Source organism: Pinus tabuliformis, chromosome 7 (assembly GCF_031772625.1).
Source record: "Pinus tabuliformis cultivar Carrire ecotype Pingquan chromosome 7, CPIR1, whole genome shotgun sequence".
Taxonomy (NCBI): Eukaryota; Viridiplantae; Streptophyta; class Pinopsida; order Pinales; family Pinaceae; genus Pinus; species Pinus tabuliformis.
This window is the reverse complement of record NC_142293.1, coordinates 312,697,078-312,722,454: the sequence shown is the minus strand read 5'-3', so window position 1 is coordinate 312,722,454 and position 25,377 is coordinate 312,697,078. Positions and strand designations below refer to the sequence as shown.

Sequence of the window (25,377 nt, the reverse complement as noted above, 5' to 3'; positions counted from 1 at the left end):
TAGAACAAAAAACCAAGCTCAGAGGTCTCACAGCCAAGCAAACTTCAACATCTCCCAGGCCTGGCGCAACTGTCAGGCTGAAAAGGGCGCCTTTCTGGTATTGGCGCGGATTGTCAATGTGCAACATGTGCCAACTGGCGCGACTGTAACGCTATAAAACAGCGCCAGCCGAGTCTGCTATGGAAAAATAAAAACAAACGAGCCAAAGCTAAGTCAACACTACCCAGGTACACCAAGGGGCAAGAAGCAACACAGGGATTCAACCCAGAAAGCTAATCAAGTAGGAGAACCCAAGAAACAACCAAGAAACAAGGCAAGTTCCAAGCCGTTCAGCTTGTAAAACAAACTGGAGATGGACTGAAGTGGCGTTGATCTACTTTGCTAATGCAGAGCAATAGTGTTTCGAAGGCTATCTGGTCGTACTTTAGACTCCGTCTAAAGTTTACAAATCAAACAACAAGACAAAAAAAACAAGGCAAAAAGCCAACTCCCCAGTGGAGTCGCCAAATTTTTGTGGAGGTAAATCCCCTCTGCGGACAGAGGCGATCCCTACTAGCCCAAATGGGGTCTAGCAACAATCAAACAACGCTAACACACAGGTTCCTAATTGTAAATCAAAGACCGATGATGAGGGCCTACCTAGATTCCAATGCTAGTACTTGTAGAAGAGTCGTCGCTCTCGTTCCTTTGCTCCGGCTGGTCACAATCCCCACGATCCTCGTGAAAGGACACCTACACATTCAAAGAACGACACAAACACAAGCATAAAATCCAATAGATGCAACTATATATCAGTCAAAAAGGATATAACTCAATCATCATTACAAATATAATAATAGTGGAAGCATAATGATAGTCATCTATTATTGATAAACAACAAAGAAGAATACAACCATAGTTCTAACGTCAAATCCTCCTTTGGCTGGGTGATCAGCAACACATGCCTTACAAAGCTTGTTGGGAATGGGGAACAAGACTCTCTCTCCTTGATTACTTGGACAAGGATCTCCTCACTTTAGATTTAGCCTCATGGGAATGAATAAGGCTCCTTGTATCATGAACTTGACAATTCTCAGACTTTGGGACTAAGAATTTGGAACTTGGAGACTCTATCACTAGCTTGTCAAAGGCAAAAGGACAAGCTTTTATAGATAGAGGAGAAGGAGTTAGGGTCATCCACAAGATTCATGGGATTGGCTTTATCACTAAGAAGCTTCCATGAGAGGTGGAGAACTACTTCCCTTCTATGGAGATTCGAAGCCAAACTGACCCAACTCAATATAGATTCAGTTCATGAGTGGGTTAGGAGGAACCTTCGTAAGTTGGCTTGTTAAAAACTTTACCCAATTGGGCTGGCGCGAGTGTGACTCTAAGACATAGCGCCAGCTGGCGCACCCTCTTTGGAGGATTTCCCCCATCGGCGCGAGTGATACACAGTGGAACCGCGCCAATGGAAAAAGGGCTATTTTTATGGGTATTTTGCAGAAGGTGTCTTCAGGGCATATGAAGTACATACTCAAGGGGATACAATGCAAGTGTTTTCAGGTTATGTCACTTCTCACAGGTCCCGGAATAAGTCCTCCAATGTGCGGGAAAAGGGGTAACAGGGACGGTGAAAAATTACTGTGTAACACATCTGTCACCAAGATACCCATACCAAGGTTTATAACCCACAGGTATGTCATACATTGGAAAGTCTCCTCAATCCATGATCATCAACCACCTCTTGTTGCAATCTCCACATACTACTCCATTGTGGAAGGCTGGCCCCTCCAACTCAAGCTACATGCTTACTGCAACATATCATGCTGACCTCATCATGTATCGTCATCGTGTGAACTATTGTCATGATACTCCAACACAATGCTAACACATATTTGTACACTGCTAACCCTCATGACTCGAACTAGTCGAGTAGCTAATCCAACTGTCATGCTCAAACCATGAGAATGCACATTCTCATGCCATCATCAATCATTTCTCGGACTCCTATCACAACATCAACTCGATCAAGAATCCATCTCCATTTAAATATAAGCCATGTCCAGGTCCATGAAGTAGTCTCCATTTCGTCTGCAACATGTTCTCCATGATGTTTGGTATCAATGTGCTGTATGAAATCAATCGCATCTATCCCAACATCATCATCCATATGTAAAAAATCCATCTCCTCAAAGTGAAGAGATCCTCTCATCAAACCTGACTCTCGATGTGCCACATCCAGGTTCATGAAGCAACCTCCATCATATCTGCAATGTGCCATCCCTCAAGTCTGCCAAGGAAACAAGTATACACCTGTCTCATATCCCATGTGCTGCCCATGATCATAGATCAATCAGCTCCCATGTGTCAAAAGTGGTTAAGTCTCGGCTCAACCCATGCCCAAGTGTTGCCACCAAGGCATTGTTACACAGTAATTTGTCACTGACCGTGTATCCCCTGATCTAAGATAAAGTTAGTCCCTGAGTGACATCTTCTCTGTGTCATACCTCAAACAAATGTGTCCACATATTCCTAATCATTCAAGAAGATTAACAAATTCTCTTTAATCCTAAATATTGACCCTTTTTTACACATGTTTCAAGATCGTCGCAAGTAAACCTCATTCTGTTTGCGACGATTTCCTGTAATGAACTAGAACGTCGCAACGTCGTCGCAAGGGTACATTTGTTCTCTGTGATGGTCATATTTTATGGCTCATCACAAGTCCTCAATATCCTTCTTGGGACGATAGCTCTGAATACATTTTTGCCCCGCTACGTCGTCTCTGAGTCCTAGTGTTTGACTCGCAACGATCCAGATATGGCGAATTAGTTCAAACAAAATGCTTCTGGGTGGTTCTGGAACTGGTTGTTGGGTCAAGAAGTTCACCTTTCCTCCTTTGGAATGGTGGTTCCACCTTTTGAGAAACCTCCCTTGGGGATAATTTCCTCTCCCTCATTTATGGAGGCTCCTCTTATAAAAGCATTTCCCATTGCTATGATCATCTAGTTTTTGGTATTGAGCAAATTGGCTAGTTTTGGTGTGAGATTGATAGTTTGCAGTGTGAATTATTGATAGTCTAGAAATTGGTTGTGGATTGCCTTAGCCTTGTACTAATGCTTTTGAGTGAGAGAGAGTTATCAGCCTCTTGGGAGACCCTTTTGAGAGTGAATGCTTGAAAAAACATACTGCATGGACCCTTCGAGGAAGCTTGCGACGTCAAGGCTTGGTTGTAAGCTTTGACTTTCTTCATTTTAATACAACCAATGGTGATTTCCTATGTCATGTGTAAAATACATTTGATAGCTTATGGTTCCTTGACTTTGTAAGTGAATGGTTCATTGTTGTACTCTATTATATGTTTTGTTATTCTCTTGTGTTGTTTTAGGTGAATCGCTCATCGAGGAAAAGGAAACAATAGCTGGAGTAGTGCAACGAAAGCTCCATCAAACATTGGTTTGAGGTAGGCTCTTTCAACAATAACTATTTAAGGAAATTAGTTGTTGTTTTGTCTTGCTGTGACTAGACCCACTATAGGGCTAGAGGGGTTGCCTCTGTCCGCAGAGGGAACATTACCTACATCACAAGTTGGCGACTCCACCGGGGAGTCCTTTGTGTGTTGTCTCTTGTTTTGCTCTTGATTTGTCTTTGATTGAATTACATAGTGTCTCTTGTTTTTGGGGTTAAACCATCAGTGTTCTGGGTTACTTGAGTCAATCTGGTAGTCCCTCTCACCGTCTAAGAGATAAGTCTGGTGTCCTTCAGGTGTTTTTGCTTTGTTTTTCTCTTAATTAAGATCATAGTTGTTTAAAGCTTAACAATTGTGACGAGGCGCGCCTGCCCTCTTTGGTCAAGTTGTACGTCATGGATATCCCGTCATACAGCTGCGACGATTCTTGAAATCAGACCGTCACCGAAGACAAGTGTACACTTGCGACGACGTTGCTCAGTTGCTAGCTTTGTGCTTGCGATGATTTGGTTTTCGTCTCAGGTTGCTAGTTCAACCCCTACGATGATTCCTGTAAGGTTGTTTTTCATAGCCTTACCTCCTAGATTATCCAGCACTGCTTGTCCCCTACTGTCTCTTGTCTCTTATCACACTTGTGTTGACTGTATTGGTTAAGGCACTTTCTCCTTGGTTTCATTTATCTAAGTCTTGTGTTTTCAGACTGTGTGACCTAAATATTTTCAAGGTTTCGTCAAGAATTCATTTGTTTGGGTTACTCATCCGTCCAAGATTTGTCCATAACCATTCCAATTGATTTGTTTGAGCCTGTTCTATTGCTTGTCTTCTTTCTGATTGGTCTCTAGTGTTTGGTTATTGAACCAGTTTCTCATATTGATTTGATTTCCACACTATCAAACATAGATTACATTTGTTTGGATCAGTCAGGCTTGCACTTGCTTGTTTGTCATTAAAATTCCAAAAATAAAAAATACTGCATTCATATAGCATACGAAAGTGAAAGTGCATTTGCATTACTGAATTTTCATGATTGAGAAGTTAGAAGCAAATTTCAAATCTTTCATTAGTAGTTACGGGATAAGTGCATTGATGAATTGTATTTCTTAGTGATTGGATTGCTTGCATGCACGGTTGTTCTCGCATTTGCTTGTCTTGGTTTGCATTCGCTTCGAAATGAACTCCTTACCCTCATTTAGGTAGTTTTTCATTGAAAGGAATGGTGTTTTACTCATCATAGTTGCATCTTAGAAATTGTTGAAATACATTCGGTAGGGCCTGGAAACCGAAACTTAATTCAAGATTAACTCTTAAAATTTATTGAATGAACCTAAAAATGCATTGGAGCCTAATGCACACTTATCTAGAGGTCTAACCTAGAGATGTGCTCTGACGTCGTTAAACCTAGTTACTATTGTTTTCACTAAGGTTGGGTGATTCCTCATTCTGTGATCGAATAGGTACTAGCATGGATTTGTGCTCCCCGTACTGTCGAGTATATATTGAGAGACCCCACTAGGTTATCAGCCTATTATCCATAGGAAGCCGAGTCTGCCGCCTTGTGAACCATAATGCACCAAACACAACATTTGGGAAGATTGACTATCGTACAGAAAGTCCTTGGTCATTTCTCTTTCTTTTGATCACCAAGGTGTATATGTAGTCTTGCGATTTGTCTGATAAACCTCTTGTCTAGTTCTCCAGAGCAATCACTTTCGTTCCTTTTCGACTCCTTAAAAGTAAAAGGATCATCTGAGCACTTGTCCTTTCAGGCTCATTAAACATTCGAAGGTGACTAGAGTCATCTTTTGTCCTTTTTATCAACTCTTTAAACATGAAAAGGTCAAGCTTCGTTCCTATGTCATAAAATTTATCTCTCCACACTCACATTTTACCTATTAATCTTTTTTGTGTTCTTGGTTCGCGTAGAGTTGCAACCCTACTCGATTATCTCTTTTTCTCGTATTTTGAGTTAGGCCATCTTGGTGGACTCATCGATCCCGTCCCCTTTACCAAGCAACGAAGACTCTACATCCCCCATCTCTTCTGAGGTATCGGCTATTGGTGGTACCCTTCCTATTATCCTGAGTATTCAACCTCTTGACTCTCGAGCTCCGGGAGGGGAGCCTTACGATATCAATTGGAATCCTCTTTGGGAACCTTCAGAAGAAGACTTCCCGTTTACTCCCCATGGTGTTTCAATGGCAATGTCTTCTTTACGACATGGATGAGACGAGCCCTGTTACCATTGAAGAGAACCTTGTGTCAAGTGGAGAACTTCCTCTTCCCTCGAAAGGTCTCCCTTTTAGCACTCCTCTTGGCATGTCATTACCATTGCGTTATCGCGCCTTGTCGGACATCATGAGTTCCACGTCTCTGAATAAGAGTTTTGTGTGGTCTCGTGCTATCACCTCGACTTCAAGACCTTTCATACCTCAGATCCATGACATCTCAGTTACGTCTGTTTCGTCACGGCCCACTGTTTGTGTGGCCGCTATAGCTCCCATCGTTAGTGCCGTTATTGCATCCTTGGTGGTTACCACTGTTACTGGGCCTTCTATTGAACCCGCTAGCAGTGGTCCTTCATCTTCGACGTCTGGAGTCGTTAACCCTTCGGGTAATGTCCCGCTTTCTTCCAGTTCCATTTTAGTAGGGTGGTCATATGAGAAATATATGTTTTCTCTTCAAAACCCGAATCATAACCTTTTGGGCTCCCAACCACCGTCCCATCCGCATAACCCGTTGCACTATTATGATCCTCGGGGGGCCCATATTTATCATACTGGGTCCCTTCCCCCTCAACCTACGGTTGAAGTGTCTGTTCCGTTATCTGTTGCCTAGTCTCATACTGCCTACCATGGTGGCCAACTTTTACTAGGGCAGCCTTCTGGTTTTCAAGGGCAACCTCATCAGGGGCAACCGTATCAAGGGAAAACTTCAGGGCTAAAAGGACAACCTTCGGCCCATGTAGGCTCCTCTTTTTCTTATTTAGGGCAACTAGGTCAGCCTCAATTCTAGCGAGGCCAACCCATTGCCCAGTAAGGTAAACCCTCTAGTCAAGTAGGTCAATCTCAGATCCAGCAAGGCCAGCCTACTGTCCAGCCAGGTCAACCCTCTGGTCACTTGGGCCAGCCTCAGTTTCAGCAAGGTCAACTTATTACCCAGCAAGTTCAACCTTTTAGACAAATAGGTCAACCTCCATACCAACAAGGCTAGCCTTCTAACCAATTGGGTCAACCCCAGTTCCAACAAGGACATCAGTCCAGTCAAACCAATCCATCTCTCAATCAGCCAGGCATTCAAACGTTAACTGTTTCTCAAGCTCCACCCGATTTCCAGACTCAGGCTGGACTCCAGACTCAACCTAGTCTCCAAACTCAAATTGGATTTCAAGCCCGACCTGTTTATCAAATGCCACCTGGGCCTCAGGTACAGTTTGGAGCTCAGCCGCAATACGGTCTCCAAGCACTTCAGCAACCCCAAGGGCAACCTCAAGCTGCTCTGTATCAAAATTATCAGCAACCACAGGTCAATCCTTATCAAAATTTTCAGCAGCCCTATGTGGCCCCTGTTAGTCAAGCTGGTAACCAATGGGTTGTTGGTGGTCAAAACCCGAGACAACCATCAGGTTATACTTACAATCCTTATGGAAAAAACCCTTATGGGAAAAATCCTTATGGACAGAACCCATGGGGGCAACCAGGGGCTGGATGGAACCCTAATGTTGGCTCTTATCAGAAGCCTATGATGTCCTTTAATCCTCAATTACCTTTCTTGGCAACCTTGGAACTGCCTGATGTGTCCAAGCTGACAAACGATCCGATCCTTCATAATCCATATTGGCCACTAGTTCCGACTAAAATTCCCGGTGATTGTCCTAAATTTGATGGTAAATCTAGAGAGGACCCTCAAGCGCATGTCATGACTTATCACCTCTGGTGTTCATCTAACTCATGGCTTGATGATTCTATCTGCCTCCGTCTTTTCCAATAGACTCTCACTGGTTTTTCCACGAAATGGTATATTGAACTTGCTCGTGGAACTTTCCAAGATTTCAATTCGCTTGCGATGGCATTTCTTACCCACTTTCAATTACCGATTTGTTATGAAACGGGAACACACCTCCTTACTTCTCTGAAACAAGACACAACGACACACATCTCCGATCATATTCATGAATGGAGAAGGCGACGTCATTTGATTAAGTTCTGGATCCCTGATTAGCTTCTGACTGACTGGTTTACTACCTCGTTTGTCGGTCCGATAGCCCGAGATATTGCCATGGGGGCATGTGTTACTGAAGAGCAAGCTATCGCGCATGCTCAGTACCTCGATTTGGTTTATTCCCAATCTGGTACATTGTATGATTACTTGCCTGACGCTCCATGACCTAGAACTACTAAGGCTCCATCAATGCCATCTATCGATAGTGTTATTGGTTCCATTACTTCATCCTCTCGAAAGTCTTCCGCGACCCCTGCGAAGCAAAAATCTACTGCTCCTAGTGAAAATGCTTCTCAGGCCACATCTAATACTGGTAAAACTTCCGAAGTCAATGCCGTCCAATCCACCATGGCAGATAAAGCTTCGAAAGGTAAGAAAAAGGGGAAAGGAAAAAATAAAGCCGATCCACTAAACCACGACCCTCCTAAGCCTCCGGCCGATGATGGTACTAAACGCAAACCCAAGTACTCGTGTCTCATCTGTGACGAGGATCACTACACTAAAGACTATCCTATATGGTCTGAGGTTAGTCATTTGCTTAAGGGGACTTCCGGAAACCATCTGTCACCAAGATACCCATACCAAGGTTTATAACCCACCGGTATGTCATACATCGGAAAGTCTCCTCAATCCATGATCATCAACCACCTCTTGTTGCAATCTCCACATACTACTCCATTGTGGAAGGTTGGCCCCTCCAACTCAAGCTACATGCTTACTGCAACATATCGTGCCGACCTCATCATGTATCGTCATTGTGTGAACTGCTGTCATGATACTCCAACACAATGCTAACACATCTCTGTACACTACTAGCCCTCATGACTCGAACTAGTCGGGTAGCTAATCCAACTGTCACGCTCAAACCATGAGAATGCACATTCTCATGCCATCATCAGTCGTTTCTCAGACTCCTGTCACAACATCAACTCGATCAAGAATCCATCTCCATCTAAATATAAGCCATGTCCAGGTCCATGAAGTAGTCTCCATCTTGTCTGCAACATGTTGTCCATGATGTTTGGTATCAATGTGCTGTATGAAATCAGTTGCATCTATCCCAACATCATCATCCATATGTAAAAAATCCATCTCCTCAAAGTGAAGAGATCCTCTCATCAAACTTGACTCTCGATGTGCCACATCCAAGTTCATGAAGCAACCTCCATCATATCTGCAATGTGCCATCCCTCAAGTCTGCCAAGGAAACAAGTATAAACCTATCTCATCTCCCATGTGCTACCCATGATCATAGATCAATCAACACCCATGTGTCAAAAGTGGTTAATTCTTGGCTAAACCCATGCCCAAGTGTTGTCACCAAGGCATCATCATTGCTATAACTCCATCACTCCAAAGTGTCTCATATCGATCCTCCTCATCAAGTCACTCTTTCAAGCACACCCATACATGTACTCAAAAGTATACACCCCATACTGCATCAAAGTCCTTGACCTCATATTCTCAATGCATCATATCTCACAAGTACACCATAATATGAAGTCCCTAAAAGTCACAACCTCATGTCATCATGAGCTCCATGAGCCATCTCCAACCAACACCCTAGCAAGCATACATGTCTCAGACCAATGGTCTCTACAAGATGCCTCAGCTCTTCATGTAGTAGGAATGCTCCATAGTCTGCTCATAATTCCAACCAGTCCATGGCCTTGTTGTACAAGAGTGAACAACATCTCCATCAGCTCATAAGTAAAACATCTCCATGTCACATCAGCAAATCCATTCGCATAAAATCCCTGCCTTGGCACTCCTAATTGGATGCCCATAAGTGACATCTCCACAAGTGCTCTTGCATAATGTCTCTGCATAACACTGTCATGCTCCATGTCTCCAACTTGATTTCCATGACTCAAGTTGTCCATGTTGTCCAACTAAGTAGACCTATCACAACGTCGATCATCCTCATCCAAGCCTGCAATTCGGTCTAGTGAACCCGGTCACCCAAACCATATCATCATCACATGAGTCTCTCCACCATAGCGCCCCCACTAAAGGTTCCACCAAGAATTCCTCTTGGTCTCGGCCATGAGAAGCCCACCCAAGTATCACCATACTCAAGTGTGTGCCCTCCTCCAATCTGTGCATGAGTCATGTCAGGCACTTAGCCAATTCTCCATATGGCTAAAGCATGACCCATTCTTCCGCAATGATCATCATGTTCCTCCCTTGTCACGAGCCTTTGTACCTTCTACCATAAGGTCACAAACAACCCCAACAAGTCCTACAACATTCAATGATTCTTGCCTTTCCATACACGGTCTCTTTGTAGAAATCCATGGTAAGATCCTCCCTTGCATCAGCAAATTGCTTTTGCTCTTCCCTGCATACGGTTTATCTTCCAAAATTCTCACTGAACCACAAGTATAAGTACTTGCTTCATCATGAGGCCCCTCCATGTGAGTTTGCTCATTCACCAATGTCTACAAACTGTACGATCCTGGTTCAACTTGAACAATTTCAAGTTCACCTTCCATCGTTGTCATATCTGCAACATCCTCAAACATCACGGCTTCCTCTTCTTCGTCATCGCAATCTGCAGCTACATCCTACTCCATTGCCCAACCAAGTCGAAGAAGTTCGTCTTCAACATTCCTTTCCAAGACTTCAAGTTTATCTCAAATCCATGGGTTCTCTTCTTTCATCTGCTTCAACCTATATAAGGTCAGCAAGAGCTTCCCTTCACATTCTTCCAAACCTGCCATGTCTTGTCATTCAGCTTGGCCCAAGCATGAAGCTTCACCCCTGCTAAACTTGTCACAAAGTATTACACTTCCCTTTGTGAACCTGAATCACCCTTCCAGATTTATGAATTAGCTTTGACACCACTTGTCACGAAGTGTAGTGGGATCAGCTCTTCTACAAATCTGATTATCAGCTCTGATACCACCTATCACAAAGTGCAGTGGGATCGGCTTCTCGTCGCAATTCACCAACTCTGATACCACTTGTCACGCCCCTACACTGGCGGTACTCTTCCAACCACACTATAGGAGGTGTGGCACCACTGACCACTTTCTTTTCACTAATACTTGCGATCGTGGACTACACCTACTTTCTATACTTAGTTTATTTTTCAAAAGCTAAGCATATCTTTCGTTATACCATTTATCATGTTAACTTCATTACAATGAATCTACATTAACATGAAATACACAATAGTATAATTGGGAAGGGAAATTCCCTCTAATGAGTCTTCTCGTAATAATAATGTTAATCTTTAGAATTACATATAAGTTTACATCCAAGAGAAACCCCAAATTTCACCTTTACACTTATAGAAATTCAATTCCTGCACCCATCGTGCAACCTCGCCCAACCTTGGGCAAAGTCACCTAAACTGTCGTTCAACTCGTTTGCCTCATGCACAACTCGCTCATTCGCCAACGCCTTCAACAATCGCATGAATCTTCGTTTCGTTTGACCTGGGTGCATTTCACCAACTCTCCCTTTGACCCGGGCTCATTAACCAACTTGCCCTTCGTTCACCATTCACCGTCGCATGTTTCTGCCCAAACGTGTCGTTCACACGAACGCCCTTCGTATGTTTCATTCAACCCATTGTTTGGCCGGACGCCCTACCGCGCCCTCACCGGACTTCTTGAACGAACGCCCTCCTGCGATCTCGAATGACTCTTTGCACGAACTCCCTTGAACGATTTCCTGAACGATTGTTTGCCCAAATGCCCTGCCGTGCCCTCGAACAACCTCGAACAATTTCCCCAAAGACCATTCACCCGGACACCTTACCGGGCCCTCGAACGACCGTTCGCCCAGACGCCCTACCGCGCCCTCGAACAACCGTTCACCCGGACGACCTCAAACGAATCTTCGCATGAACGCCCTTGAACGATAGTTCACCTGGACGACCTCGAACGATCGTCCCTTCTTTTTGGCTCGAGTGCTTCGGCCCTTGTCCGCCTGCATCTTCGCCCGTTGCTTCAGACCAACTTCACACTTCTTCCTACGCTCCACACTCGAATTCTTGAAGCCTGTTCGTTGATTGAATGCCTTGAATGACCTCCAACACCATCCTATTTATACGTTTCATCACCATGGTTGCCTCACGTCGGCTTGCCCAACCGACCTCCATTCAGCCCACCATTTGGCAATTTTAACATGTCGGCTTACTCGTTTGGCACCCCTACCCGGGACTGCCTACCACTATAAACCTATGCTCCTCCTCCACACTTAACCAATTTCGCATATGGCCTCGTATGTTCAGCTCTGCAGCTCATGGGCACTACACCCTCGGTCCAAAGCGGCGTGACGTAGGAGCTCGCCCTCTTCCCCGACTTTGGTGGTGCCTCCCGCCTCGCGGGGAGCCAGTGAACTAGGGGGGAAGAGAGAGAGAGAGAGAATAAAAAGGCGTAAGTTCCATGACCACCGATGACGCTGCGTGGAGCTCGCACAACCTTTCCGTGAATGATCCCCGGTTCTTCCAAAACTTGAACTCCTACAAAAGTGTGCACAATTTAAACCTCTCGCCTACTCTCGTTGTGTCATTTTTGCTATAGTGATGCGAACGGTCCTAGATTCATCGCCCACTGCCACAATTTGCTGCCTTCGTATAATCCCACTCGCGACTCCCAACTAGGATGATAAATCGGAGCCATGCTCTCGAATTTCCCTCGGAGCAGTCTTAGAGCGAGTCGCCGTTTCCCTCGGCTACGCTCCCCCTGCCCCCCTAATGCTCCAGCGATCTCTTCGCTCGCGGGATCCCATTATAAATCGATATATAAGTAGCCCCACACCGCAAAAATTAGATAAACGCGCAACATAATCCAATTTTCTGCCAAGCGCACGTATCCGCAGAGTTCCACATTAACGTCCGTGCAATCATGCCCACGAGGATCTCTTCCACTAACTCCGTTGAGCCGCAGAAAAAGGGGGGAGGGTGCAACACTAGGACTTCCCAAGAGGTCAACCATCCCAGTACTACTCTAGCCTAAGTGCGCTTAATTGCGGAGTTTTGATGGGATCCAATGCATTAATGCTGGTATGATCACAACCACAATGATCTCGCCCCCTTCCCCTCTTCAAGGGAGTGCCTAAAGCCACGGGGCCCATCCGTGGCCCTCGATCTGAAACAGCGCAGTGCAGGAGTTCGCCCTCTTCCCCGACTTGGCGGTGCCTCCCGCCCCACGGGGAGCCAGCAAACCAGGGGGGCAATAGAGAGAGAGAGAAGAAAATGGCATAAGTTCCACGACCACCAACGATGCTGCGTGGAGCTCACGCAGCCTTTCCATGAATGATCCACGTTTCTTCCAAAACTCAAACTCCTACAAGTGTGCATGATTTAAACCTCTCGCCTACTCTTCTCGTGTCATATTTGCTACAACGATGCGACCGGTCCTAGATTCATCACCCATTGCCACAATGCGTCGCCTTCGTTGCGTTGTAATCCCGATCGCGACTCCTGACTAGGATGATAAATCAGAGCCACACTCTCGAATTTCTCCTGGAGCAGCCTTAAGCACGTCCTCGTTTCCCTCAGTTAGGCTCCCCTTTCCCCCTTAATGCTCGAGCGATCTCTTCACTCGCAGGGTTGCATTATAAATCAATATATAAGTAGCCCCATGCCTCAAAAACGAGATAAACGCACAACATAATCCAATTTTCTACCAAGCGTGCCTATACACGGAGCTCCGCATTAGCGCTGGCGTGATCATGCTCGTGAGGATCATTTCCACTGGCTCTGCCGAGCTACACAAAAAGGGGGGAGGATGCAACACTAGGACTTCCCGGGAGGTCACCCATCCCAGTACTACTCTGCCCAAGCACGCTTAACTACGAGGTTCTGATGGGATCCGTTGCATTAACACTGGTATGATCACACCCACAAAGATCTCGCTCCCTCCCTCTCTTCAAGGGAGATCGTTGAACCATGGGGCCCATCCGTGTCCCTCAGTCCGAAGCGGTGCAGCACAGGGGCTCGCCCTCTTCCCCGACTTGGCGGCGCCTCCCGCCCCGCGGGGAGCCATCAAACTAGGGGGGAAAGAGAGAGAAAGAAGAAAAAGGTGAAGCTCCGTGACCACTGATGACGTTGCGTGGGACTTGCACGGCCTTTCCATGAACAATCCACAATTCTTCCAAAACTCGAACTCCTACAAAAGTGTGCACGATTTAAACCTCTCGCCTACTCTCCTTGTGTCATATTTGCTACAACGATGCGAACGGTCCTAGATTCATCACCCACTGCCACAATGCATCACCTTTGTTGCATTGTAATCTAGTTCGTGACTCTCGACTAGGATGATAAATCGGAGCCACGCTCTCAAATTTCCCCTCGAGCAGCCTTAAGCGTGTCGCCATTTCCCTCAGTTAGGCCCCCCCTTCCCCCTTAATGCTCGAGCGATCTCTTCGTCCGCGGGGTTCCATTATAAATCAATATATAAGTAGCCCCTGTGATGTAGGTAATGTTCCCTCTGTGGACAGAGGCAACCCCTCTAGCCCTAGAGTGGGTCTAGTGACAGCAAGACAAAACAACAGCTAATTTCCTTAAATAGTCATTGTTGAAAGAGCCTACCTCAAACTAGTGTTCGATGGAGCTTTCGTTGTACCGCTTCAGCTATCGTTTCCTTTTCCTCGATGAGTGATTCACCTGAAACAACACAAGAGAACAACAGAACACATAATAAAGCACAACAATGATCTATTCACTTACAGATTCAAGGAACCATAAGCTACCAAGTATTTTTTACACATGACATAGGAAATCACCATTGATTATATTAAATTGATCAAAAGCAAAGCTTACAACCAAGCCTTGACGTCGCAAGCTTCCTCGAAGGGTCCAGTTAGTATGTCTCTTCGAGCATTCACTCTCAAAAGGGTCTCCCAAAAGGTTGATAACTCTCTCTCTCACTCAAAAGCACTAGTACAAGGCTAAGGCAATCCACAACCAATTGCTAGACTATCAATAATTCACACTACAAACTATCAATCTCACACCAAAACTAGCTAATTTGCTCAATACCAAAAACTAGTTGATCATAGCAATGGGAAATGCTTTTATAAGAGGATGAGCCTCCATAAATGAGGGAGAGGGAGCTTATCCCCAAGGGAGGTCTCTCAGAAGGAAAAACCACCATCCTAGAGGAGGAAAAACGAACTTCCTTAACCCAACAACTAGTTCTAGAACCACCTAGAAGCATTATGTTTGAACTAATTCGCCATATCTGGATCGTCATGAGTCAAACACTAGGACTCAGAGATGACGTCGCAGGGCAACAATGTATTCAGAGCTATCATCGCAAGAAGGATATTGAGGACTTGCGATGAGCCCTAAAATCCGACCGTCGTAGAGAACATATGTACCCCTACGACGAGTCAGAAAAGAGCTTAAAGGTGACTCGTCCTAGAGGAACGAGTGGTATAAAGGGTAGCAACTGGTTCCTACAATGGTGGAACTACTCAAAACATGTAATGGTCAAGAGGCTGGCTAATAAAACCACTCATCATTATGGTCCCTCAGGAAAGGAAAAATAACCAAGTGAAAGCATATGATCGGCCAAAGAGATGGTGGCGATGGAATGAAACAACCAAGGCTCATCTAGTAGAATTTAGCGGATAAAAATGGCAATCACGAGATGTAAATCGGGTATGGGTTCATTTTTACACAAGCTTGAACCATGGAGAACTCTGTTGGATTCGGTTTCATGTTTACACAAGCTTTAAACGAAAAACTATGATTGTTATAAGTTTGCATGCCCCCAACATAATGATGCAAATCGAGGTACATGCCCCCCAAGATTCATTGCATTCAACGAGGTGGATGGAATGAAGGTTCACTTTCGAGATCTTGGAAAGACTCGACTCAGATTTTACGAGATCTTAATCAAAGACTCGATTTGGAAAAGGGAGTTGTTTCATTTTTTTAATGAGGTTGACACAGTAAAAGAACTATCCTCATAACCCTTGTTTCATTTTTTAACGAGGTTGACACAAGATCAAGAACTTTCCTCAAGACTCCTTGTTTCATTTTTTAACGAGGTCGACACAAGAAAAGAACTCTCCTCATAAATTATTTATGGGCCATACGAGAACATGACTCCCAAGAGGTCTTCACTAGATGGAAGAACCATGCTCTGGGAGGAATACATGTTGTTGGGTACCAATGACAGATTGGGTTCCAATGCCCCAGTACATGATGTACGAGACCATCTACATGATCATCAATAGATGTGGAGACGGAATGGGTAGCCACATAATTGACCTGTGGCGAGGGAGGTATTGGCGGAAAACAAGAACTGATAGGGGATGATGGTTGTACAGGAGGTACCTGGTGACCAAAGAACGACAATTGATCTATAGTCACAATTCTTCCGTCATGTGGAAAACAAACCACACAGAAAAGTGAAGAAATAAGAGCCCCCATGACATAAATATAGTCGCGGCCAAGGAGAAGACTGAAATCCAACACACCTTGGACGACCATCACATCTATACAGACGGTTTTGCCTCCCAAAGTAACCGGGAACTTTAGAAGGATCCCTAAAGGTTGACTAGTTCCTCCGTCGAAAGCCAATAGATTATGAGTGACCGGCACAAGCTGTGGGGAGCCCAAAGCTAGCCAAGTAGTGGAAGGCATGAGGCTAATAGACGCACCTTCATCCAAGAGAGTGCCAGGTACTGCCTTATTATAGCAGCGTATTGTAATCTGGAAAGGCACATAAGATGGAAGGCGGAATGCAGTCAAGTGACTCTAGTCGAAGGAAACGACAAAACTACTTGGTGGGGGTATCATATGATTTCCTCCATGCTCTACATGAATCGAAGAAGGACTCTCTTGATCAGCCGGGATAGGAGGGTCGTTCTTTGACTCGGAAGAATGTGACGAGACGAGAAGAACATGAGCAGTATGATCATTATGCTCTGCTAGAACAGAGTGAACAACTAGTACTGAGACCAAGTCGACACTCTCTTCGACCAATGGTTGGTCAGAAACAGATATAACATAGCCAGACTCAGGAAGAGCAAGACGGACAAGAGATGAATCCAAGTCAATCTCTTTGTCAACAGAGAGAGGGTCGGAAGAAAGCCCTTGATAGCCAACTCGAAGTTGGGGTGCAGGAGCTGTAAGACTTTCCAAAATGGTGGAAGCTTTATCCATGAGCGAACAAAGGTGAAGGAGATGGTCGCCTCCACATAACTTACAGGGGAATGTAATCTTCCCTTTCTTCTTACCACTACCAGTTGAGGGTGTAACATCGACATGAGCGTCAAAGGGCGATGAGGGATGAGCCATATGATGAGATCATACTTCTAATATCCTAGGAATACCAGGACAATCACGGAGAATATGATCACCCTTGCACAATTTACAAGGAAATTTAACCTTCCGCGGAGGATCAGAAGGTTTTCCGACCTGAGATGTACTCGGAGCAATAGTTGCACAGGTGGCCTCTCTCTTATCTAACTTCTTCTTCTTCTTCTTTGTCTTCCTCTTCTTCTTCTTAGCCTCCTGGTTACTGGATTTGGAACTTTCACCAGGCGAAGTAGGAGAGGAGGGTGGAGGAACAGGGGAAGAAGGTGAAGGCTCAACCCTAGAATCATCGTGTCATGATTCAAATGAAGGAGACGGCGGAACAGGAGTCATGACGCTCGGGACCACCGAGGTTGAAAACAACCAAATGGGAAAACTGATGGTTAATCTAGGCAAGGACAATGTTGCCATATACGGAGCACCAGCATTCCCAAAAGAAGGAAAAGGACCAGGACTCCCATCCGGGGGGAGACCTTGACTAGTAGACTCTGGAAAGGTTGCCATTGGGATCGACCTTGAAAGGAACTCTAACTGTAACTAGGGATATTTCATGGGCAGTAAATTTTATGACATTGAAACAAAACTACGTCTTTTCATATTTTAAGAGTCGAGAAAAGGATGAAAAGGTGACTCTATCGCTTTCGAATTTTAATGAGCCTGAAAGGACAAGTGCTCAGATGATCCTTTTACTTTTAAAGAGTCAAAAAGGAATGAAAGTGACTGCTCTGGATTACTAGACAAGAGGTTTACTAGACAAACCACAAAACTACATATACACCTTGGTGATCAAATGAAAGAGAAATGACCAAGGAATTTCCGTACGGCAGTCAATCTTCCTGAATGCTGTGTTCGGTGCGTTACGATTCGTAAGGCGGCAGACCCAGCTTCCTATGGATAATAGGATGATAACCTCGTGGGGTCTCCCAATATATACTTGACAGTACGGGGAGCACAAATCTATACTAGTACCTATTGGATCACAGAAGGAGGAATCACCCAACCTTAGTGAAAACAATAGTAACTAGGTTTAACGACGTCGGAGCACATCTCTAGCCTAGACCTCTAGATAAGTGTGCATTAGGTTCCAATGCATTTTTAGGTTCATTCAATAAATTTTAAGAGTTAATCTTGGATTAAGTTTCGGTTTTAGGCCCTACCGAATGTATTTCAACAATTCCTAGGATGCAACTACAATGAGTAAAACACCATTCCTTTCGATGAGACAACAGGGAACAAGCAATGCTGGCTAATCTATTAGGTAAGGCTATGAAAAACAACCTTACAGGAATCTTCGCAGGGGTTGAACTAGCAACCTTAGACGAAAGCCAAATCGTCACAATCACAAAGCTAGCAACTGAGCGACGTCGTTGCAAGTGTACACCTGCCTTCGACGACGGTCCGATTTCAGGAATTGTCACAGTTGTATGAAGGGATATCCGCGACGTACAACTTGATGAAAGACGACAGGCGCGACTCATCGCAACTATTAAGCTATAAACAACAACGATCTCAATTAAGATTAAAAAAAAAAAAAAAAACCTGAAGGACACCAGACTTATCTCTTAGACAGTGAGAGGGACTACCAGATTGACTCAAGTAACCCAAAACACTGATGGCTCAGCCCCAAAACCAAGAGACACTATGTAATTCAATCAAAAACAAATCAAGAGCAAAACAAGAGACAACACACAAAGGACTCCCCAGTGGAGTCGCCAACTTGTGATGTAGGTAATGTTCCCTCTGCGGACAGAGGCAACCCCTCTAGCCCTAGAGTGGGTCTAGTCATAGTAAGACAAAACAATAGCTAATTTCCTTAAACAGTCATTGTTGAAAATGCCTACCTCAAACCGATGTTTGATGGAGCTTTCGTTGTACCGCTTCAGCTATCGTTTCCTTTTCCTCGATAAGCGATTCACCTGAAACAACACAAGGGAACAATAGAACACATAATAGAGCACAACAATGATCTATTCACTTACAGAGTCAAGGAACCATAAGCTACCAAGTATTTTTTACACATGACATAGGAAATCACCGTTGATTGTATTAAAATGAGCAAAAGCAAAGCTTACAACCAAGCCTTGACGTTGCAAGCTTCCTCGAAGGGTCCAGTCAGTATGTCTCTTCGAGCATTCACTCCCAAAAGGGTCTCCCAAGAGGCTGATAACTATCTCTCTCACTCAAAAGTACTAGTACAAGGCTAAGGCAATCCACAACCAATTGCTAGACTATCAATAAGTCACACTGTAAACTAGCTAATTTGCTCAATACCAAAAACTAGTTGATCATAGCAATGGGAAATGATTTTATAAGAGGAGGAGCCTCCATAAATGAGGGAGAGGGAGCTTATCCCCAAGGGAGGTTTCTCAAAAGGAAGAACCACCATCCCAGAGGAGGAAAAGCGAACTTCCTTGACCCAACAACCAGTTCCAGAACCACCCAGAAGCATTATGTTTGAACTAATTCGCCATATCCAGATCGTCGCAAGTCAAACACTAGGACTCAGAGACGATGTCGCGGGGCAATAGTGTATTCAAAGCTATCATCGCAAGAAGGATATTGAGGACTTGCGATGAGCCCTAAAATCCGACCATCACAGAGAACAAATGTACCCCTGCAACAACGTCACGACGTTCTAGTTCATTATAGGAAATCGTCGCAGGCAAAATGAGGTTTACTTGTCATGATCTTGAAACATGGGTAAAAAGGGTCAACCTTAAAGATTAAAGATCATTTGTTAATCTTTTTGAATGATTGGGAAGATGTGAACACATTTTTTTTTCAAGATATGACACAGAGAAGATGTCACTAAGGGACTGACTTGACTTTATTTGAGATCAGGGGATACAAAGTCAGTAACAAATTACTGTGTAACAGCGCCACGCCGTAAAAACGAGATAAACGCACAACATAATCAAATTTTCCACCAAGCGCGCCTATCCGCAGAGTTCCGCATTAACGTCGGCGTGATCACGCCCGCGAGGATCACTTCCACTAGCTCCGTTGAGCCGCACAAAAAGTGGGGAGGGTGCAACACTAATACTTCCTGGCAGGTCACCCATCCCAGTATTACTCTATCCCAAGCACACTTAACTGCGGAGTTTTCATGGGATCCGGTGCATTAACGCTGGTATGATCGCACCCGCAAAGATCTCACCCCCGCCCCCTCTTCAAGGGAGACCGCCAAGCCACAAGGCCCATGCGTGGCCCTCGATCCGAAGCGGCGTGACACAGGAGCTCGCCCTCTTCCCCAAATTTGGCAGCGCCTCCCGCCCCGCGGGGAGCTGACAAACCAGAAGGGGGAAGAGAGAGAGAGAAGAAAAAGGCATAAGTTCCGTGACCACCGACGACGTTACGTGGAGCTCACACGGCCTTTCCGTGAACGATCCACGGTTCTTCCAAAACTTGAAATCCTATAAAAGTGTCCATGATTTAAACCTCTCGCCTACTCTCCTTGTGTCATATTTGTTACAGCAATGCAAACGGTCCTAGATTCATCACCCATTGCCATAATGCGTTGCCATCGTTGCGTTGTAATCCTGCTCGTGACCCCCGACTAGGATGATAAATCGAAGCCACGCTCTTGAATTTCCCCTGGAGCAGCCTTAAGCGCATCTTCGTTTCCCTCGGTTAGGCCCCCCCTTCCCCCTTAATGCTCGAGCGATCTATTCATTCGCAAGGTTCCATTATAAATCAATGTATAAGTAGCCCCATGCTGTAAAAACAAGATAAACTCGCAACATAATCCAATTTTCCGCCAAGCGCGCCTATCCGCGGAGTTCCGCTTTAACTCCAGCGCGATAGTGCTCGCGTGGATCACTTCCACTGGCTCTGCCGAGCCGCACAAAAAGGGGGGAGGGTGCAACAATAGGACTTCCCAGGTGGTCACCCATCCCAGTACTACTCTAGCCCAAGCGCGCTTAACTGCGGAGGTCTGATGGGATCTGGTGCATTAACACTGGTATGATCGCACCCGCAAAGATCTTTCCCCCTCCCCCTCTTCAAGGGAGACCGCCAAGCCACGGAGCCCATCCGTGGCCCTCGATCCGAAGCGGCGTGGTGCAGGAGCTCACCCTCTTCCCGGACTTTGGTGGCGCCTCCCACCCCGCAGGGAGCCGACGAACTATGGGGGGAAGAGAGAGAGAGAAGAAAAAGGCGTAAGTTCCACAACCACCGACGACACTGCGTGGAGCTCGCGTTGCCTTTTCGTGAACGATCTACGGTTCTTCCAAAACTCGAACTCTTACAAAAGTGTGCATGATTTAAACCTCTCGCCTACTCTCCTCGTGTCATATTTTCCACAGCGATGCAAACAGTCCTAGATTCATCACCCACTACCACAATGTGTCACCTTCGTTGCGCTGTAACCCCACTCGCGACTCCCGATTAGGATGATAAATCAGAGCCACACCCTCAAATTTCCCCTGGAGCAGACTTAAGTGTGTCGCCGTTTCCCTCGGTTAGGCCCCCCCTCCCCCTTAATGCTCAAGCGATCTCTTCATCCATGGGGTTCCATTATAAATCAATATATAAGTAGCCCCATGCCGCAAAAACGAGTTAAATGCACAACATAGTCCAATTTTCTGCCAAGCACGCCTATCCACGGAGTTCCGCATTAACGTCGACGCGATCGCGCCCACGAGGATCACTTCCACTGGCTCCGCCGAGCCGCACAAAAAGGGGGGAGGGTGCAACACTAGGACTTCCCGGGAGGTCACCCATCCCAGTACTACTCTAGCCCAAGCACACTTAACTGCGTAGTTCTGATGGGATCGTGTGCATTAATGTTGGTATGATCGCACTCGCAAAGATCTCACCCCCATGGGATCGTGTGCATTAATGTTGGTATGATCGCACTCGCAAAGATCTCACCCCCTCCCCCTCTTCAAGGGAGACCACTGAGCCATGCGGCCCATCCGTGGCCCTCGATACGAAGCGGCATGGCATAGGAGCTCACCCTCTTCCCCAACTTTGCGGCGCCTCCTGCCCCGCGGGGAGCCAGCGAACCAGGGGGGGAAGTGAGAGAGAGAAGAAAAAGGCATAAGTTCCGCGACCACTGATGACGCTACATGGAGCTCATGCGGCCTTTCCGTGAACGATCCACGGTTCTTCCAAAACTCGAATACCTACAAAAGTGTGCACAATTTAAACCTCTTGGCTACTCTCCTCGTGTCATATTTGCTACAACGATGCGAACGGTCATAGATTCATCACCCATTGCCATAATGCGTCGCCTTCGTTGCGCTGTAATCCTGCACACTACTCCCAACTAGGATGATAAATTAGAGCCACGCTCTCGAATTTCCCCTGGAGTAGCCTTAAGCACGTCGTTGTTTACCTCAATTAGGCTCCCCCTTCCCCCTTAATGCTTGAGTGATCTCTTCATCCGCAGGGTTCCATTATAAATCAATATATAAGTAGCCCCACGCCGCAAAGCGGAATAAATGTGCAACATAATCCAATTTGCCGCCAAGTGCGCCTATCCGTGGAGTTCCACATTAATGTCGACGCGATCGCGCCCGCAAGGATCACTTCCACTGGCTCCGCCGAGCCGCACAAAAAGGGGGGAGGGTGCAACACTAGGACTTCATGTGAGGTCACCCATCCCAGTACTACTCTAGCCCAAGCGCGCGTAACTGCAAAATTATAATGGGATCCGGTGAATTAATGGTGGTATGGTCGCACCCGCAAAGATTTCGCCCCCTCCCCCTCTACAAGGGAGATCGCCGTGCCACGGGGCCCACCTGTGGCCCTCGATCCGAAGCGGCACGGCGCAGGAGCTCACCCTCTTCCCCGACTTTGGTGGCTCCTTCCGCCCCGCGGGGAGCCGGCAAACCAGGGGGAGAAGAGAGAGAGGGAGAAGAAAAAGACGTAAGTTCTGTGACCACTAACAATGCTGCGTGGAGCTCGCGCGGTGTTTCCGTGAATGATCCATGGTTCTTCCAAAACTCGAACTCCTACAAAAGTGTGCACGATTTAAACCTCTATCCTACTCTCCTTGTGTCATATTTGTTACAACGATGCGAACAGTCGTAGATTCATCACCCACTGCCACAATGCGTCGCCTTCGTTGCGTTGTAATCCCCCTCGCGACTCCCGACTAGGATGATAAATCATAGCCATGCTCTCGAATTTCCCCTGGAGCAGCCTTAAGTGCGTCACCGTTTCCCTCAGTTAGGCTCCCCCTTCCCCCTTAATGCTCGAGAGATCTCTTCATCCGCAGGGTTCCATTATAAATCAATATATAAGTAGCCCCATGCCACAAAAATGGGATAAACGCGCAACATAATCCAATTTGCCGCCAAGCGTGCCTATACGCGGAGTTCGGCATTAATGTTAGCGCGATCGCGCCCGTGAGGATCACGTCCACTGCCTTTACCGAGCCGCACAAAAACAGGGGAGAGTGAAACACTAGGAATTCCCGGGACGTCACCCATCCCAGTACTACTCTAGCCCAAGCGTGCTTGACTGTAGAGTTCTGATGGGATTCCGTGCATTAACACTGGTATGATCGCACTTGCAAAGATCCAGCCCCCTCCCCCTCTTCAAGCGAGACCGTCGAGCCACGGGCCCATCCGTGGCCCTCAATTCGAAGTGGCGCGGCGCAAGAGCTCGCCCTCTTCCCCGACTTTGGCAGCGCCTCCCACCCCGCAAGGAGCCAGCGAACCATGGTGGGAAGAGAGAGAGAGAAGAAAAAGATGTAAGGATCCATGGTTCTTCCAAAACTCGAACTCCCGCCCCACGTGGAGCCAGCGAACCAGGGAGGGAAGAGAGAGAGAGAAGAAAAAGGAGTAAGTTCCGCGACCACTGACGACGCTATGTGGAGCTCGCGCGACCTTTTTGTGAACGATCCACGGTTCTTCCAAAACTCAAACTCCTACAAAAGTGTGCACGATTTAAACCTCTCACCTACTCTCCTCGTGTCATATTTGCTACAGCGATGCGAATGGTCATAGATTCATCACCTACTGCCACAATGCTTCGCTTTCGTTGCACTATAATCCCACTCGCGACTCTTGCCTAGGATGATAAATCAGAGCCACGCTCTCGAATTTCCCCTAGAGTAGCCTTAAGCGCATCGCAGTTTCCCTCAGTTAGGCTCCCCCTTCCCCCTTAATGCTTGAGCGATCTCTTCATTTGAAGGGTTCCATTATAAATCAATATAAAAGTAGCCCCACGACGCAAGAATGGGATAAAAGCACAACATAATCCAATTTGCCACTAGGTGCGCCTATCTGCGAAGTTGCACATTAATGTCGTCGCAATTGCACCCGCGAGGATCACTTCCACTGGCTCTGCCTAGCCGCACAAAAAGGGGGGAGGGTGCAACACTAGGACTTCTCGAGAGGTCACCCATCGGAGTACTACTCTAGCCCAGGTGCGCTTAACTGAGGAGTTCTGATGGGATTCGCTACATTAATGTTGGTATGATTGCACCCATAAAGATCTCGCCCCCTCCCCCTCTTCAAGGGAGGTCGCCGAACCCCGGGGCCCATCCATGGCCCTCGATCCGAAGTGGCGCAGTCTAGGAGCTTGCCCTCTTCCCCAATGATTTAAACCTCTTTCCTACTCTCCTTGTGTCATATTTGTTATAGCGATGCGAACGGTCCTAGATTCATCACCCACTGCCACAATGCGTCGCCTTCGTTGTGTTGTAAGCCCGCTCGCAACTCCTGACTAGAATGATAAATCAGAGCCACACTCTCAAATTTCCCCTGGAGCAGCCTTAAGCGCATCATTGTTTCCCTACGTTAGGCTCCCCCATCCCCCTTAATGCTCGAGCGATCTCTTCATCTGCGGGGTTCCATTATAAGTCAATATATAAGTAGCCCCACACCACAAAAATGGGATAAACGCACAACATAATCTAATTTTCCACCAAGCATGCCGCTCCACGGAATTCCACATTAACGTTGTCGCGATCGCACCCACAAGGATCACTTCCACTGGCTCTGCCGAGCCGCACAAAAGGGGGGCAGGGTGCAACAATAGGACTTCCCGAGAGGTCACCCATCCTAGTACTAAGCGCGCTTAACTGCGGAGTTATAATGGGATCCGGTGCATTAACGCTAGTATGATTGCACCCACAAAGATCTTTCCCCCTCCCCCTCTTGAAGGGAGACCGCCGAGCCACGGGCCCCATCCATGGCCCTCATTCCGAAGCGGCGCGATGCAATAGCTCGCCCTCTTCCCTGACTTTGGCGGCGCCTCCTGCCCCACCGGGAGCCAGCTAACCAGGGGGGAAGAGAGAGAGAGAAGAAAGAGACGTAAGTTCCGCGACCACCGACGACGCTGCGTGGAGCTCGCGCGGCCTTTCCATGAACGATCCATGGTTCTTCCAAAACTCGAACTCCTACAAAAGTGTGCATGATTTAAACCTCTCGCCTACTCTCCTCGTGCCATATTTGCTACAATGATTCAA

The 25,377-nt window shown here is 46.4% G+C and overlaps 7 pseudogenes; all 7 read right to left on the bottom strand.

The window, feature by feature from the left end:
* Nucleotides 1-12,581: 12,581 nt before the first annotated feature.
* On the bottom strand, nucleotides 12,582-12,700 carry LOC149247139 (5S ribosomal RNA; annotated as a pseudogene).
* A 710-nt stretch (nucleotides 12,701-13,410) lies between these two features.
* Nucleotides 13,411-13,528, bottom strand: LOC149247138 (5S ribosomal RNA; annotated as a pseudogene).
* A 6,452-nt stretch (nucleotides 13,529-19,980) lies between these two features.
* Nucleotides 19,981-20,099, bottom strand: LOC149247137 (5S ribosomal RNA; annotated as a pseudogene).
* Nucleotides 20,100-20,811: 712 nt separating this feature from the next.
* On the bottom strand, nucleotides 20,812-20,930 carry LOC149247136 (5S ribosomal RNA; annotated as a pseudogene).
* A 710-nt stretch (nucleotides 20,931-21,640) lies between these two features.
* Nucleotides 21,641-21,759, bottom strand: LOC149247135 (5S ribosomal RNA; annotated as a pseudogene).
* Nucleotides 21,760-23,355: 1,596 nt separating this feature from the next.
* LOC149247134 (5S ribosomal RNA) lies at nucleotides 23,356-23,474 on the bottom strand (annotated as a pseudogene).
* An 801-nt stretch (nucleotides 23,475-24,275) lies between these two features.
* Nucleotides 24,276-24,394, bottom strand: LOC149247133 (5S ribosomal RNA; annotated as a pseudogene).
* Between the last annotated feature and the right edge of the window lie 983 nt (nucleotides 24,395-25,377).